Genomic DNA, 16,953 nt, shown 5'->3' with positions numbered 1-16,953 from the left:
CCAGGGAGAGAGGTGGACCCCTGGGTAGCTTGCTGGGGTCAGAGGCCCCTAGGTGGAGGGCCACGGGGCACCCTGGGGCCTCTACTGCAAGTACAGGGAGAGAGGTGGACCCCTGGGTAGCTTGCTGGGGTCAGAGGCCTCTAGGTGGAGGGCCAGGGGGCACCCTGGGGCCTCTACTGCATGGCCAGGGAGAGAGGTGGACCACTGGGTAGCTTGCTGGGGTCTGAAGCCCATAGGTGGAGGGCCAGGGGGCACCCTGGGGCTTCTACTGCAAGTCTAGGGAGAGAGGTGGACCCATGGGTAGCTAGCTGGGGAAAGAGACCCCTAAGTGGAGGGCCAGGGGACACCCTGGGGCCAATACTGCAAGACCAGGGAGAGAGGTGGACACCTGGGTAGCTTGGTGGGGTCAGAGGCCCCTAGCTGGAGGGCTAGGACGCACCCTGGGGCCTCTACTGCAAGTCCAGGGAGAGAGGTGAACCCCTGGGTAGCTTGCTGGGGTCAGAGGCCCATAGGTGGAGGGCCAGGGGGCTTCCTGGGGCCTTTACTGCAAGTCCAGGAAGAGAGAGGTGGGCCCCTGGGTACAATGCTGGGGTCGGAGGCAACTAGGTGGAGGGCCAGGGGACACCCTGGGGCCAATACTGCAAGTCCAGGGAGAGAGGTGGACACCTGGGTAGCTTGTTGGGGTCAGAGGCCCCTAGGTGGAAGGCCAGGGGGCACCCTGGGGCCTCTACTGCAAGGCCAGGGAGAGAGGTGGACCCCTTGGTAACTTGCTGGGGTCAGAGACCCCTAGGTGGAGGGCCAGGGGGCACCCTGGGGCCTCTACTGCAAGTCTAGTTAGAGAGATGGACTCATGGGTAGCTAGCTGGGGTAAGAATCCCCTAAGTGGAGGGCCAGGGGGCTTCCTGGGGCCTCTACTGCAAGTCCAGGGAAAGAAGTGGACCCCTGGGTAGCTTGCTTGGGGCAGAGGCCCCTAGGTGGAGGTCAAGGGGGCACCCTGGGGCCTCTACTGCAATCCCAGTGAGAGTTGTGGACCCTTGTGTAGCTTGCTGGGGTCAGAGGCCCCTGGGTGGAGGGAAAAGGGGCACCTTGGGGCCTATACTGCAAGTCCAGAGAGAGAGGTGGACCCCTGGGTAGCTTCCTGGGGTCAGAGGCCCCTAGGTGGAGGGCAAGGGGGTACCTTGGGGCCTCTACTGTAAGTCCAGGGAGAGAGGTGGACCCCTGGGTAGCTTGCTGGGGTCAGAGGCCCCTAGGTGGACGGCCAGGGGGCTTTGTGGGGCCTCTACTGCAAGTCCAGGGAGAGAGGTGGACCCCTGGCTAGCTTGCTGGGGTCGGAAGCCCCTTGGTGGAAGGCCAGGGGGCAACCTGGGGCCTATACTGCAAGTCCAGGGAGAGAGGTGGACCCATGGGTTGCTTACTGGGGTCAGAGGCCCCTAGGTGGAGGGCCAGGGCCACCCTGGGGCCTATACTGCAAGTCCAGGGAGAGAGGTGGACCCCTGGGTTGCTTGCTGGTGTCAGAGGCAACTAGGTGGAGGGACAGGGGGTACCCTGGGGCCTATACTGCAAGTCCAGGGAGAGAGGTGGACCCCGGGGTAGCTTCCTGAGGTCAGAGGCCCCTAGGTGGAGGGCCAGGGGGCACCCTGGGACCTATACTGCAAGTCCAGGGAGAGAGGTGGACCCCTGGGTAGCTTGCTGGGGTACGAGGCCCCAAGGTGGAGGGCCAGGGTGCACCCTGGGGCCTCTACTGCAAGTCCAGGGAGAGAGGTGGACCCCTGGGTAGCTTGCTGGGGTCAGAGGCCCCTAGGTGGAGGGCCAGGAGGCACCCTGGTGCCTCTACTGCAAGTCCAGGGAGAGAGTTGGACCCCTGGAAAGCTTGCTGGGGTCAGAGGCCTCTTGGTGGAGGGCCAGGGGGCACCCTGGGGCCTCTACTGCAAGTCCAGGGAGAGAGGTGGACCCCTGGGTAGCATGCTGGGGTCGGAGGCAACTAGGTGGAGGGCCAGGGGGCACCCTGGGGCCTATACTGCAAGTCCAGGGAGAGAGGTGGACCCCTGGGTAGCATGCTGGGGTCGGAGGCAACTAGGTGGAGGGCCAGGGGGCACCCTAGGGTATACTCTGCAAGTCCAGGGAGAGAGGTGGACCCCTGGGTAGCTTCCTAAGGTCAGAGGCTCCTAGGTGGAGGGCCAGGGGGCACCCTGGGGCCTATCCTGCAAGTCCAGGGAGAGATGTGGACCCCTGGGTAGCTTGCTGGGGTACGAGGCCCCTAGGTGAAGGGCCAGGGGGCACCCTGGGGCCTCTACTGCAAGTCCAGGGAGAGAGGAGGACCCCTGGGTAGCTTGCTGGGGTCAGAGGCAACTAGGTGGAGGGACAGGGGGTACCCTGGGGCCTATACTGCAAGTCCAGGGAGAGAGGTGGACCCCTGGTTAGCTTGCTGGGGTCGGAAGCCCCTTGCTCTAAGGCCAGGGGGCACCCTGGGGCCTATACTGCAAGTCCAGGGAGAGAGGTGGACCCATGGGTAGCTTACTGGGGTCAGAGGCCCCTAGGTGGAGGGCCAGGGGCTTCCTGGGGCCTCTACTGCAAGTCCAGGGAGAGAGGTGGACCCCTGGGTAGCTTGCTGGTGTCAGAGGCAACTAGGTGGAGGGACAGGGGGTACCCTGGGGCCTCTACTGCAAGTCCAGGGAGAGAGGTGGACCACTGGGTAGCTTCCTGAGGTCAGAGGCCCCTAGGTGGAGGGCCAGGGGGCACTCTGGGGCCTATCCTGCAAGTCCAGGGAGAGAGGTGGACCCCTGGGTAGCTTGCTGGGGTACAAGGCCCCTAGGTGGAGGGCCAGGGGGCACCCTGGGGCCTCTACTGCAAGTCCAGGGAGAGAAGTGGACCCCTGGGTACCTTCATGGGGTCAGAATCCCCTAAGTGGAGGGCCAAGGGGCTTCCTGGGGCCTCTACTGCAAGTCCTGGGAAAGAGGTGGACCCCTGGGTAGTTTGCTGGTGTCAGAGGCCACTTGGTGGAGGGTCAGGGAGCACCCTGGGGCCTCTACTGCAAGTCCAGGAAGAGAAGTGGACCCCTGGGTACCTTCCTGGGGTCAGAATCCCCTAAGTGGAGGGACAGGGGTCTTCCTGGGGCCTCTACTGCAAGTCTAGTTAGAGAGATGGACTCATGGGTAGCTAGCTGGGGTAAGAGGCCCCTAGGTGGAGGGCCTGTGGGCACCCTGGGGCCTCTACTGCAAGTCTAGGGAGAGAGATGGACCCCTGGGTAGCTTGCTGGGGTACGAGGCCCCTAGGTGGAGGGCCAGGGGGCACCCTGGGGCCTCTACTGCAAGTCTCAGGGAGAGAGGAGGACCCCTAGGTAGCTTGCTGGGGTAAGAGGCAACTAGGTGGAGGGACAGGGGGTACCCTGGGGCCTATACTGCAAGTCCAGGGAGAGAGGTGGACCCCTGGGTAGCTTCCTGAGGTCAAAGGCCCCTAGGTGGAGGGCCAGGGGGCACCCTGGGGCCTATCCTGCAAGTCCAAGGAGAGAGGTAGACCCCTGGGTAGCTTGCTGGGGTACGAGGCCCCTAGTTGGAGGGCCAAGGGGCACCCTGGGGCCTCTACTGCAAGTCCAGGGAGAGAGGTGGACCCGTGGGTAGCTTGCTGGGGTCGGAAGCCCCTTGGTGTAAGGCCAGGGGGCACCCAGGGGCCTATACTGCAAGTCCAGGGAGAGAGGTAGACCCATGGGTAGCTTACTGGGGTCAGAGGCCCCTAGGTGGAGGGCCAGGGGCTTCCTGGGTTCTCTACTGCAAGTCCATGGAGGGAGTGGGCCTTTGGGTAGCTTGCTGGTGTCAGAGGCAACAAGGTGGAGGGACAGGGGGTACCCTGGGGCCAATACTGCAAGTCCAGGGAGAGTTGTGGACTCTTGTGTAGCTTGCTGGGGTTAGAGGCCCCTGGGTAGAGGGACAAGGGGCACCCTGGGGCCTATACTGCAAGTCCAGAGAGAGAGGTGGACCCCTTGGTAGCTTCCTGGGGTTCAGAGGCCCCTAGGTGGAGGGCAAGGGGGCACCCTGGGACCTCTACTGCAAGTCCAGGGAGAGAGGTGGACCCCTGGGTAGCATGCTGGGGTCGGAGGCAACTAGGTGGAGGGCCAAGGGACACCCTGGGGCCTATCCAGCAAGTCCAGGGAGAGAGGTGGACACCTGGGTAGCTTGTTGGGGTCAGAAGCCCCTAGGTTTAGTGCCAGGGGGCTTCCTGGGGCCTCAACTGCAAGTCCAAGGAGAAGAGTGGACCCCTGTGTAGCTTGCTGGGGTCAAAGACCCCTAGGTGGAGGGCCAGGGGGACCCCTTGGGCCTCTACTTCAAGTCCAGGGAGAAAGGTGGACCCCTGGGTAGCTTGCTTGGTTCAGAGGCCCCTAGGTGGAGGTCAAGGGGTTACCCTGGGGCCTCTACTGCAATCCAAGGGAGAGTTGTGGACCCTTGTGTAGCTTCCTGGGGTTAGAGGCCCCTGGGTGGAGGGACAAGGGGCACCCTGGGGCCTATACTGCAAGTCCAGGGAGAGAGTGGGCCCCTGGGTAGCTTGCTGGTGTCAGAGGCAACAAGGTGGAGGGACAGGGGGTACCCTGGGGCCAATACTGCAAGTCCAGGGAGAGAGGTGGACCCCTGGGTAGCTTCCTGAGGTCAGAGGCCCCTAGGTGGAGGGCCAGGGGGCACCCTGGGGCCTATCCTGCAAGTCCTGGGAGAGAGGTGGACCCCTGGGTAGCTTGCTGGGATACGAGGACCCTAAGTGGAGGGCCAGGGGGCACCCTGGGGCCTCTACTGCAAGTCCAGGGACAGAGGTGGACCCCTGGGTAGTTTGCTGGGGTCAGAGGCCCCTAGGCGGAGGGACAGGGGGCTTCCTGGGGCCTCCACTGCAAGTCCAGGGAGAAAGGTGGACCCCTGGGTAGCTTCCTGGGGTCAGAGGCCCCTAGGTGGAGGGCAGGGGGGCACCCTGGGGCCTCTACTGCAAGTCCAGGGAGAGAGGTGGACCCCTGGGTATTATGCTGGGGTCGGAGGCAACTAGGTGGAGGGCCAGGGGACACCCTGGTGCCTATCCTGCAAGTCCAGGGAGAGAGGTGGACACCTGGGTAGCTTGTTGGGGTCAGAAGCCCCTAGGTTTAGTGCCAGGGGGCTTCGTGGGGCCTCAACTGCAAGTCCAAGGAGAAAGGTGGACCGCTGTGTAGCTTGCTGGGGTCAGAGGCCCCTAGGTGGAGGGTCAGGGGGCACCCTGGGGCCTTTCCTGCAAGTCCAGTGAGAATAGTGGACCCCTTGGTAGCTTGCTGGGGTCAGAGGCCCCTAGCTGGAGGGCCAGGACGCACCCTGGGGCCTCTACTGCAAGTCCAGGGAGAGAGGTGAACACCTGGGTAGCTTGCTGGGGTCAGAGGCCCATAGGTGGAGGGCCAGGGGGCTTCCTGGGGCCTTTACTGCAAGTGCAGGGAGAGAGGTGGACACCTGGGTAGCTTGTTGGGGTCAGAGGGCCCTAGGTTTAGTTCCAGGGGGCTACCTGGGGCCTCAACTGCAAGTCCAAGGAGAAAGGTGGACCCCTGTGTAGCTTGCTGGGGTCAAAGGCCCCTAGGTGGAGGGTCAGGGGGCACCCTGGGGCCTATCCTGCAAGTCCAGGGAGAGAGGTGGACCTCTGGGTAGCTTGCTGGGGTACGAGGCCCCTAGGTGGAGGGCGAGGGGGCACCCTGGGGCCTCTACTGCAAGTCCAGGGAGAGAGGTGGACCCCTGGGTAGCTTGCTGGGGTCAGAGGCCTCTAGGTGGAGGGCCAAGGGGCACCCTGGGGCCTATACTGCAAGTCCAGGGAGAGAGTTTGACCCCTGGGTAGCTTGCTGGGGTCTGTAGCCAATAGGTGGAGGGCCAGGGGGTACCCTGGGGCCTACACTGCAAGTCCATGGAGAGAGGTGGACCCCTGGGTAGCTTTTTAAGGTCAGAGGCCCCTAGGTGGAGGGCCAGGGGGCACCCTGGGGCCTATCTTGCAAGTCCAGGGAGAGAAGTGGACCCCTGGGTAGCTTGCTGGGGTCTGATGCCCATAGGTGGAGGGCCAGGGGGCACCCTGGGGCCTCTACTTCAAGTCCAGGGAGAGAGGTGGACCCCTGGGTAGCTTCCTGGGGTCAGAGTACCCTAGGTGGAGGGCCAGGAGGTACCCTAGGGCCTCTACTGCAAGTCCAGGGAGAGAGGTGGACCCCTGGGTAGCTTGCTGGGGTCAGAGGCAACTAGGTGGAGGGCCAGGGGGCACCCTAGGGTCTACACTGCAAGTCCAGGGAGAGAGGTGGACCCCTGGGTACCTTCCTGGGGTCAGAATCCCCTAAGTGGAGGGCCAGGGGGCTTCCTGAGGCCTCTACTGCAAGTCCAGGGAAAGAGGTGGACCCCTGGGTAGTTTGCTGGGGTCAGAGGCCTCTTGGTGGAGGGTCAGGGGGCACCCTGGGGCCTCTACTGCAAGTCCAGGGAGAGAGGTGGACCCCTGGGTAGCTTGCTGGGGTCTGAAGCCCATAGGTGGAGAGCCAGGGGGTACCCTGGGGCCTATACTGCAAGTCTAGGGAGAGAGGTGGACCCTTGGGTAGCTTCCTAAGGTTAGAGGCCCCTAGGTGGAGGGCCAGGGGGCACCTTGGGGCCTATCCTGCAAGTCCAGGGAGAGAGGTGGACCCCTGGGTAGCTTGCTGGGGTATAAGGCCCCTAGGTGGAAGGCCAGGGGGCACCCTGGGGTCTCTACTGCAAGGCCAGGGAGAGAGGTGGACCCCTTGGTAACTTGCTGGGGTCAGAGACCCCTAGGTGGAGGGCCAGTGGGCACCCTGGGGCCTCTACTGCAAGTCTAGGGAGAGAGATGGACTCATGGGTAGCTAGCTGGGGTAAGAGGCCCCTAAGTGGAGGGCCAGGGGGCACCCTGGGGCCTCTACTGCAAGTCCAGGGAGAGAGGTGGACCCCTGGGTAGTTTGCTGGGGTCAGAGGCCCCTAGGCGGAGGGACAGGGGGCTTCCTGGGGCCTCTACTTCAAGTCCAGGGAGAAAGGTGGACCCCTGGGTAGCTTGCTTGGGTCAGAGGCCCCTAGGTGGAGGTCAAGGGGTTACCCTGGGCCTCTACTGCAATCCAAGGGAGAGTTGTGGACCCTTGTGTAGCTTGCTGGGGTTAGAGGCCCCTGGGTGGAGGGACAAGGGGCACCCTGGGGCCAATACTGCAAGTCCAGGGAGAGAGGTGGACCCCTTGGTAGCTTCCTGGGGTCAGAGGCCCCTAGGTGGAGGGCAAGGGGGCACCCTGGGGCCTCTACTGCAAGTCCAGGGAGAGAGGTGGACCCCTGGGTAGCATGCTGGGGTCGGAGGCAACTAGGTGGAGGGCCAGGGGACACCCTGGGGCCTATCCTGCAAGTCCAGGGAGAGAGGTGGACACCTGGGTAGCTTGTTGGCGTCAGAAGCCCCTAGGTTTAGTGCCAGGGGGCTTCCTGGGGCCTCAACTGCAAGTCCAAGGAGAAAGGTGGACCCCTGTGTAGCTTGCTGGGGTCAAAGACCCCTAGGTGGAGGGTCAGGGGGCACCCTGGGGCCTATCCTGCAAGTCCAGGGAGAGAAGTGGACCTCTGGGTAGCTTGCTGGGGTACGAGGCCCTTAGGTGGAGGGCGAGGGTGTACCCTGGGGCCTCTACTGCAAGTCCAGGGAGAGAGGTGGACCCCTGGGTAGCTTGCTGGGGTCAGAGGCCTCTAGGTGGAGGGCCAAGGGGCACCCTGGGGCCTCTACTGCAAGTCCAGGGAGAGAGGTGGACCCCTGGGTAGCTTGCTGGGGTACGAGGCCCCTAGGTGGAGGGCCAGGGGACTATGAAAGTAGATCAGTTGCGAAACTCGAGAGCTTGCAAATGTAAATGTGAGCACTTGTGATAATAATATTTGTATGTGTAGGTTGAAATGTACACTTACAGCTCTGATGTGAACAGCTGAAATCCTCGATTTGCACACACACACAACAATCCACACATTTGTGTTTTAAATTGGAAGTTGCAGATTAATAGTTGTGTATTTGTAAAATGTCATTCACAAATACAAAGTGACAGACACACGTGTGCAAGGCAAATTTGATTGCATCTTTGCTCTACAACCACAGGTCGGCACTCACAACCTCTCAGATTCGTCAGTACAACTACAAATCTCCCGCGCTCTGACTTTTGCTACACATCTCCCGCGATCTCTGTAGCAGAGCTCATCTGTGCACTCACAAATGCAGAGGCGTGAGCAGCGCGGGGCGGGGGAGGGGCGGGGCAGGTGTAAAGCTGTTTGATTGGCTGATGCCTGACCAATGAACAATGCCAGCAGCCAACAGGACTGAGGTGCAAAATAATAATTTCCCACGATTATTTCATTAGTTAGGGTTTATTTAAACTCTTTTCTGAAGAGATTCTTGTTAAAAATCATAAATTCTGTGGAAATGTACATACCAGTAAAAGAGCAGCAAAGCCAGTTTATTGGCTAGAGCCAGCCAATGAGATGGGGCGTTTCTGTTTGTCAGGACACAGGGCAGCTCACGTTGTTGGAGGCCTCGAGCAATCAGAGGGTAAGTTATGATTTTTAATAATTATCTATATGTTCAATACTGTTAGCTAAGCTAAGGACTGTGCTGGGTGCTTCTCTTGTTTGTTTCTTATATAAGAAAACAGTTATGAGTTATCTAGGAGCTGCTTTCAATCATGTTATATGGTTCTAAAGATACGATTCAACCCACATGAAATAAGAAGTTGTAATAGCATTTATAGTAAATAATATTACGTTTTGAACCATACTAACTATAATAAACTGTATTATACTGTATATATTGCAGTATCTACAACTTTGTTAATGAATGCAACAGCACACTGTAGTATTAACTAGCATGAACTTTAATGAATTGAAGTATATTTACACACACGCATAATTAAAAATAACACTAGGCGTTTCAGTTTCTTACAGATCATACTGGTTTTTGTTATTATAACCTGCATCATGTCTATCTATCCATCTATCTATTTACATGTTTGTGTACAGTGTGTCCTTTATATCACTTTTTTAATTATGAAAGTTACTACCTTTATTTCTCAGTTTCCTGTAAGGATGGAGTGACAGGAGAGATCAGCATGTTTCAAGTCGATGAGGAACTCAGAGAAGCTGCATAGCTTGAAAAGGATGTTATTTATGCTAAAGATGACATGATGATTCAGCTCATCTACAAACACTTCAAAATGATTCAGATCATTCAAGAGGAAGCCAACCATTTATTTTCTCTTTTTACCTGCCAAGATGATTACAGATTTGAACAAAACACACACTCACCCACACACAAAACTTTTATTTTGATAATTGTTTAATGTAGTATTTTTACACTTTACTGTAAGGCAGGGGTGTCAAACTCAGTTCCTGAAGGGCCGTAACCCTGCACGTTTTTAGTTGCAACCCTGCTTCAAAACACTTAAGTGAAAGTTTCAAACAAACCTGAAGGACTCAATTAGTTTGATCAGGTGTGTTTAATTAGGGTTAGAACTAAACTTTGCAAAGCTGCAGCCCTCCAGGAACTGAGTTTGACACCTGTTCTGTAAGGGAATGTAATTTGTCAAATAAAATTTACAGTCCAAATAAGTGCAGTGCAAATGTCTAGTTACTTGTATTGAAATATTTCAGGGTTTTTCCTTGTTCATAATGAGATGGAGGTGGTAAATCCAACTTCATCATTACCCATCAAATGTAATCTCCTCTTTAATACTTTGCTCAAGCCTTTACTAATGGTCAGAAAGCAAGCCATTGTGTAAAGCTGGTTGATGCTCGCTGTAATAGAGAGAGATGATGACTGTTCAGCTTATGTTGCTTAACCCTGCAGATGAGATGCTCAAAGTGGACCCTCAGCCGAGCGATGGACACTGTCTCCCTCACCTAGTTGCTCTTCCTTTGAACACACATATCATGTTGAAGGATGCAAGTTCTGGACCTAAATCAGATGTAATGCATGTAGATGTATAAATTAGAAAGAAATGAAACTGCTTTAAAATGTATTAGGTTTTACATATAAAGTATACTTCAATTCATTAAAGTTCATGCTAGTTAATACTACAGTGTGCTGTTGCATTCATTAACAAAGTTGTAGATACTGCAATATATACAGTATAATACAGTTTATTATAGTTAGTATGGTTCAAAATGTAATAATATTTACTCTAAATGCTATTACAACTTCTTATTTCATGTGGGTTGAATCGTATCTTTAGAACCATATAACATGATAGAAAGCAGCTCCTAGATAACTCATAACTGTTTTCTTATATAAGAAACAAACAAGAGAAGCACCCAGCACAGTCCTTAGCTTAGCTAACAGTATTGAACATATAGATAATTATTAAAAATCATAACTTACCCTCTAATTGCTCGAGGCCTCCAACAACGTGAGCTGCCCTGTGTGCTGACAAACAGAAACGCCCCATCTCATTGGCTGGCTCTAGCCAATAAACTGGCTTTGCTGCTCTTTTACTGGTATGTACATTTCCACAGAATTTATGATTTTTAACAAGAATCTCTTCAGAAAAGAGTTTAAATAAACCCTAACTAATGAAATAATCGTGGGAAATTATTATTTTGCACCTCAGTCCTGTTGGCTGCTGGCATTGTTCATTGGTCAGGCATCAGCCAATCAAACAGCTTTACACCTGCCCCGCCCCTCCCCCGCCCCGCGCTGCTCACGCCTCTGCATTTGTGAGTGCACAGATGAGCTCTGCTACAGAGATCGCGGGAGATGTGTAGCAAAAGTCAGAGCGCGGGAGATTTGTAGTTGTACTGACGAATCTGAGAGGTTGTGAGTGCCGACCTGTGGTTGTAGAGCAAAGATGCAATCAAATTTGCCTTGCACACGTGTGTCTGTCACTTTGTATTTGTGAATGACATTTTACAAATACACAACTATTAATCTGCAACTTCCAATTTAAAACACAAGTGTGTGGATTGTTGTGTGTGTGTGCAAATCGAGGATTTCAGCTGTTCACATCAGAGCTGTAAGTGTACATTTCAACCTACACATACAAATATTATTATCACAAGTGCTCACATTTACATTTGCAAGCTCTCGAGTTTCGCAACTGATTTACCTTCATAGGGGACAGGGGTACCCTGGGGCCTATACTGCAAGTCCAGGGAGAGAGGTGGACCACTGGATAGCATCCTGAGGTCAACGGCCCCTAGGTGGAGAGCCAGGGGGCACCCTGGGGCCTATCCTGCAAGTCCAAGGATAGAGGTGGACCCCTGGGTAGCTTGCTGGGGTACGAGGCCCCTAGTTGGAGGGCCAGGGGGCACCCTGGGGCCTCTACTGCAAGCCCAGGGCGAGAGGTGGACCCCTGGTTAGCTTGCTGGGGTCAGAGGCCGCTAGGTGGAGGGCCAGGGGGCTTCTTGGGGCCTCTACTGCAAGTCCAGGGAGAGAGGTGGACCCCTGGGTAGCTTGCTGTTGTCGTAGGCCCCCAGGTGGAGGGCCAGGGAGCTTCCTGGGGCTTCTACTGCAAATCTAGGGAGAGAGGTGGACCCCTGGGTAGCTTGCTGGGGTCAGAGGCAACTAGGTGGAGGGCCAGGAGGTACCCTAGGGCCTCTACTGCAAGTCCAGGGAGAGAGGTGGACCCTTGGGTAGCTTGCTGGGGTATGAAGCCCCTAGGTGGTGGGCCAGGGGGCACCCTAGGGCCTCTACTGCAAGTCCAGGGAGAGAGGTGGACTTCTGGGTAGCTTGCTGGGGTACGAGGCCCCTAGTTGGACGGCCAGGGGGCACCCTGGGGCCTCTACTGAAAGCCCAGGGAGAGAGGTGGACCCCTTGTTAGCTTGCTGGGGTCGGAAGCCCCTTGGTGGAAGGCCAGGGGGCACCCTGGCGCCTATACTGCAAGTCCAGGGAGAGAGGTGGACCCATGGTTAGCTTACTGGGGTCAGATGCCCCTAGGTGGAGGGCCAGGGGCACCCTGGGGCCTCTACTGCAAGTCCAGAGAGAGAGGTGGACCCCCGGGTAGCTAGCTGGTGTCAGAGGCAACTAGGTGGAGGGACAGGGGGTACCCTGGGGCCTATACTGCAAGTCCAGGGAGAGAGGTGGACTCCTGGGTAGCTTGCTGGGGTCTGTAGCCAATAGGTGGAGGGCCAGGGGGTACCCTGGGGCCTACAATGCAAGTCCATGGAGAGAGGTGGACCCCTGGGTAGCTTCCTAAGGTCAGAGGCCCCTAGGTGGAGGGCCAGGGGGCACCCTGGGGCCTATCCTGCAAGTCCAGGGAGAGAGGTGGACCCATGGGTAGCTTGCTGGGGTCTGAAGCCCATAGGTGGAGGGCCAGGGGGCACCCTGGGGCCTCTATCGCAAGTCCAGGGAGAGAGGTGGACCCCTGGGTAGCTTCCTGGGGTAAGAGTACCCTAGGTGGAGGGCCAGGAGGTACCCTAGGGCCTCTACTGCAAGTCCAGGGAGAGAGGTGGACCCCTGGGTAGCTTGCTGGGGTCAGAGAGCAACTAGGTGGAGGGCCAGGGGGCACTCTAGGGTCTACACTGCAAGTCCAGGGAGAGAGGTTGACCCCTGGGTAGCTTCCTAAGGTCAGAGGCCCCTAGGTAGAGGGCCAGGGGGCACCCTGGGGGCTATCTTGCAAGTCCAGGGAGAGAGGTGGACCCCTGGGTAGCTTGCTGGGGTACGAGGCCCCTAAGTGGAGGGCCAGGGGGCTTCCTGGGGCTTCTACTGCAAGTCTTGGGAGAGAGGGGGACCCCTGGGTAGCTTGCTTGGGTCAGAGGCCGCTAGGTGGAGGGCCAGGGGGCTTCGTGGGGCCTCTACTGCAAGTCCAGGGAGAGAGGTGGACCCCTGGGTAGCTTGCTGGGGTCGGAAGCCCATTGGTGGAAGTCCAGGGGGCACACTGGGGCCTATACTGCAAGTCCAGGGGGAGAAGTGGACCCATGGGTAGCTTCCTGGGGTCAGAGGCCGCCAAGGTGGAGGGCCAGGGGCACCCTGGGGCCTCTACTGCAAGTCCAGGGAGAGAGGTGGACCCCTGGGTAGCTTGCTAGGGTACGAGGCCCCTAGGTGGAAAGCCAGGGGGCACCCTGGGGCCTCTACTGCAAGTCCAGGGAGAGAGGTGGACCCCTGGGTAGCTTGCTGGGGTCGGAAGCCCCTAAGTGGAGGGCCACGGGGCACCCTGGGGCCTCTACTGCAAATACAGGGAGAGAGGTGGACCACTGGGTAGCTTGCTGGGGTCTGAAGCCCATAGGTGGAGGGCCAGGGGGTACCCTGGGGCCTATCCTGCAAGTCCAGGGAGAGAGGTGGACCCGTGGTTAGCTTGCTGGGGTCGGAAGCCCCTTGGTCTAAGGCCAGGGGGCACCCAGGGGCCTATAATGCAAGTCCAGGGAGAGAGGTGGACCCAAGGGTAGCTTACAGGGGTCAGAGGCCCCTAGGTGGAGGGCCAGGGGCTTCCTGGGGTCTCCACTGCAAGTCCAGGGAGAGAGTGGGCCCCTGGGTAGCTTGCTGGTGTCAGAGGCAACTAGGTGGAGCGACAGGGGGTACCCTGGGGCCGATGCTGCAAGTCCAGGGAGAGAGGTGGACCCCAGGGTAGCTTCCTGAGGTCAGAGGCCCCTAGGTGTAGGGCCAGGGGGCACCCTGGGGCCTATCCTGCAAGTCCAGGGAGAGAGGTGGACCCCTGGGTATCTTGCTGGGGTACGAGGCCCCTAGGTGGAGGGCCAGGGGGCACCCTGGGGCCTCTACTGCTAGTCTAGGGAGAGAGGTGGACCCATGGGTAGCTAGCTGGGGTAAGAGGCCCCTAAGTGGAGGGCCAGGGGGCACCCTGGGGCCTCTACTGCAAGTCCAGGGAGAGAGGTGGACCCCTGGGTAGTTTGCAGGGGTCAGAGACCCTAGGCGGAGGGACAGGGGGCTTCCTGGGGCCTCTACTGCAAGTCCAGGTAGAAAGCTGGACCCCTGGGTAGCTTGCTTGGGTCAGAGGCCCCTAGGTGGAGGTCAAGGGGGCACCCTGGTGCCTCTACTGCAATCCCAGGGAGAGTTGTGGACCCTTGTGTAGCTTGCTGGGGTCAGAGGCCCCTGGGTGGAGGGCCAAGGGGCACCCTGGGGCCTATCCTGCAAGTCCAGAGAGAGAGGTGGACCCCTTGGTAGCTTCCTGGGGTCAGAGGCCCCTAGGTGGAGGGCAAGGGGGCACCCTGGGGCCTCTACTGCAAGTCCAGGGAGAGAGGTGGAACCCTGGGTAGCATGCTGGGGTCGGAGGCAACAAGGTGAAGAGCCAGGGGACACCCTGGGGCCTATCCTGCAATTCCAGTTAGAGAGGTGGACACCTGGGTAGCTTGTTGGGGTCAGAAGCCCCTAGGTTTAGTGCCAGGGGGCTTCCTGGGGCCTCAACTGCAAGTCCAAGGAGAAAGGTGGACCCCAGTGTAGCTTGCTGGGGTCAGCGGCCCCTAGGTGGAGGGTCAGGGGGCACCCTGGGGCCTATCCTGCAAGTCCAGGGAGAGAAGTGGACCTCTGGGTAGCTTGCTGGGGTACGAGGCTCCTAGGTGGAGGGCGAGGGGGCACCCTGGGGCCTCTACTGCAAGTCCAGGGAGAGAGGTGGACCCCTGGGTAGCTTGCTGGGGTCAGAGGCCTCTAGGTGGAGGGCCAAGGGGCACCCTGGGGCCTATACTGCAAGTCCAGGGAGAGAGGTGGACCCCTGGGTAGCTTCCTAAGGTCAGAGGCCCCTAGGTGGAGGGCCAGGGGGCACCCTGGGGCCTATCCTGCAAGTCCAGGGAGAGAGGTGGAGCCCTGGGTAGCTTGCTGGGGTCAGAGGCAACTAGGTGGAGGGCCAGGGGGCACCCTAGGGTATACTCTGCAAGTCCAGGGAGAGAGGTGGACCCCTGGGTAGCTTCCTAAGGTCAGAGGCCCCTAGGTGGAGGGCCAGGGGGCACCCTGGGGCCTATCCTGCAAGTCCAGGGAGAGATGTGGACCCCTGGGTAGCTTGCTGGGGTACGAGGCCCCTAGGTGGAGGGCCAGGGGGCACCCTGGGGCCTCTACTGCAAGTCCAGGGAGAGAGGAGGACCCCTGGGTAGTTTGCTGGGGTCAGAGGCCCCTGGGTGGAGGGACAAGGGGCACCCTGGGGCCTATACTGCAAGTCCAGAGAGAGAGGTGGACCCCTTGGTAGCTTCCTGGGGTCGGAGACAACTAGGTGGAGGGCCAGGGGACACCCTGGGGCCTATCCTGCAAGTCCACGGAGAGATGTGGACACCTGGGTAGCTTGTTGGGGTCAGAAGCCCCTAGGTTTAGTGCCAGGGGGCTTCCTGGGGCCTCAACTGCAAGTCCAGGGAGAAAGGTGGACCCCTGTGTAGCTTGCTGGGGTCAAAGACCCCTAGGTGGAGGGCCAGGGGGAACCCTGGGGCCTATCCTGCAAGTCCAGGGAGAGAGGTGGACCCCTGGGTAGCTTGCTGGGGTACGAGGCCCCTAGGTGGAGGGCCAGGGGGCACCCTGGGGCCTCTACTGCAAGTCCAGGGAGAGAGGAGGACCCCTAGGTAGCTTGCTGGGGTCAGACGCAACTAGGTGGAGGGACAGGGGGTACCCTGGGGCCTATACTGCAAGTCCAGGGAGAGAGGTGGACCCCTGGGTAGCTTCCTGAGGTCAAAGGCCCCTAGGTGGAGGGCCAGGGGGCACCCTGGGGCCTATCCTGCAAGTCCAAGGAGAGAGGTAGACCCCTGGGTAGCTTGCTGGGGTACGAGGCCCCTAGTTGGAGGGCCAGGGGGCACCCTGGGGCCTCTACTGCAAGTCCAGGGAGAGAGGTGGACCCGTGGGTAGCTTGCTGGGGTCGGAAGCCCCTTGGTGTAAGGCCAGGGGGCACCCAGGGGCCTATACTGCAAGTCCAGGGAGAGAGGTGGACCCATGGGTAGCTTACTGGGGTCAGAGGCCCCTAGGTGGAGGGCAAGGGGCTTCCTGGGGCCTCTACTGCAAGTCCAGGGAGAGAGTGGGCCCCTGGGTAGCTTGCTGGTGTCAGAGGCAACTAGGTGGAGGGACAGGGGGTACCCTGGGGCCAATACTGCAAGTCCAGGGAGAGAGGTGGACCCCTGGGTAGCTTCCTGAGGTCAGAGGCCCCTAGGTGGAGGGCCAGGGGGCACCCTGGGGCCTATCCTGCAAGTCCTGGGAGAGAGGTGGAACCCTGGGTAGCTTGCTGGGGTACGAGGACCCTAGGTGGAGGGCCAGGGGGCACCCTGGGGCCTCTACTGCAAGTCTAGGGAGAGAGGTGGACCCATGGGTAGCTAGCTGGGGTAAGAGGCCCCTAAGTGGAGGGCCAGGGAGCACCCTGGGGCCTCTACTGCAAGTCCAGGGAGAGAGGTGGACCCCTGGGTAGTTTGCTGGGGTCAAAGGCCCCTAGGCGGAGGGACAGGGGGCTTCCTGGGGTCTCCACTGCAAGTCCAGGGAGAAAGGTGGACCCCTGCGTAGCTTCCTGGGGTCAGAGGCCCCTAGGTGGAGGGCAAGGGGGCACCCTGGGGCCTCAACTGCAAGTCCAGGGAGAGAGGTGGACCCCTGGGTATTATGCTGGGGTCGGAGGCAACTAGGTGGAGGGCCAGGGGACACCCTGGGGCCTATCCTGCAAGTCCAGGGAGAGAGGTGGACACCTGGGTAGCTTGTTAGGGTCAGAAGCCCCTAGGTTTAGTGCCAGGGGGCTTCCTGGGGCCTCAACTGCAAGTCCAAGGAGAAAGGTGGACCGCTGTGTAGCATGCTGGGGTCAGAGGCCCCTAGATGGAGGGTCAGGGGGCACCCTGGGGCCTTTCCTGTAAGTCCAGGGAGAGAAGTGGACCCCTTGGTAGCTTGCTGGGGTCAGAGGCCCCTAGCTGGAGGGCCAGGACGCACCCTGGGGCCTCTACTGCAAGTCCAGGGAGAGAGGTGAACCCCTGGGTAGCTTGCTGGGGTCAGAGGCCCATAGGTGGAAGGCCAAGGGGCTTCCTGGGGCCTTTACTGCAAGTCCAGGGAGAGAGGTGGACACCTGGGTAGCTTGTTGGGGTCAGAGGC

General features: G+C 58.9%; 1 long non-coding RNA gene across 1 annotated transcript; it reads left to right on the top strand.

Moving 5' to 3' along the window:
- The first annotated feature begins 7,795 nt into the window (after window positions 1-7,795).
- On the top strand, window positions 7,796-9,581 carry LOC141385854 (uncharacterized). Its single transcript, XR_012406965.1, has 2 exons — window positions 7,796-8,526; window positions 9,048-9,581. It is a non-coding gene; the product is annotated as an uncharacterized lncRNA (long non-coding RNA).
- Window positions 9,582-16,953: the final 7,372 nt, after the last annotated feature.

The sequence above is a fragment of the Danio rerio genome, chromosome 5 (assembly GCF_049306965.1).
Source record: "Danio rerio strain Tuebingen ecotype United States chromosome 5, GRCz12tu, whole genome shotgun sequence".
Taxonomy (NCBI): domain Eukaryota; kingdom Metazoa; phylum Chordata; class Actinopteri; order Cypriniformes; family Danionidae; genus Danio; species Danio rerio.
The sequence above is the reverse complement of the archived record's forward strand: the minus strand, read 5'-3'. Positions and strand labels throughout refer to the sequence as shown.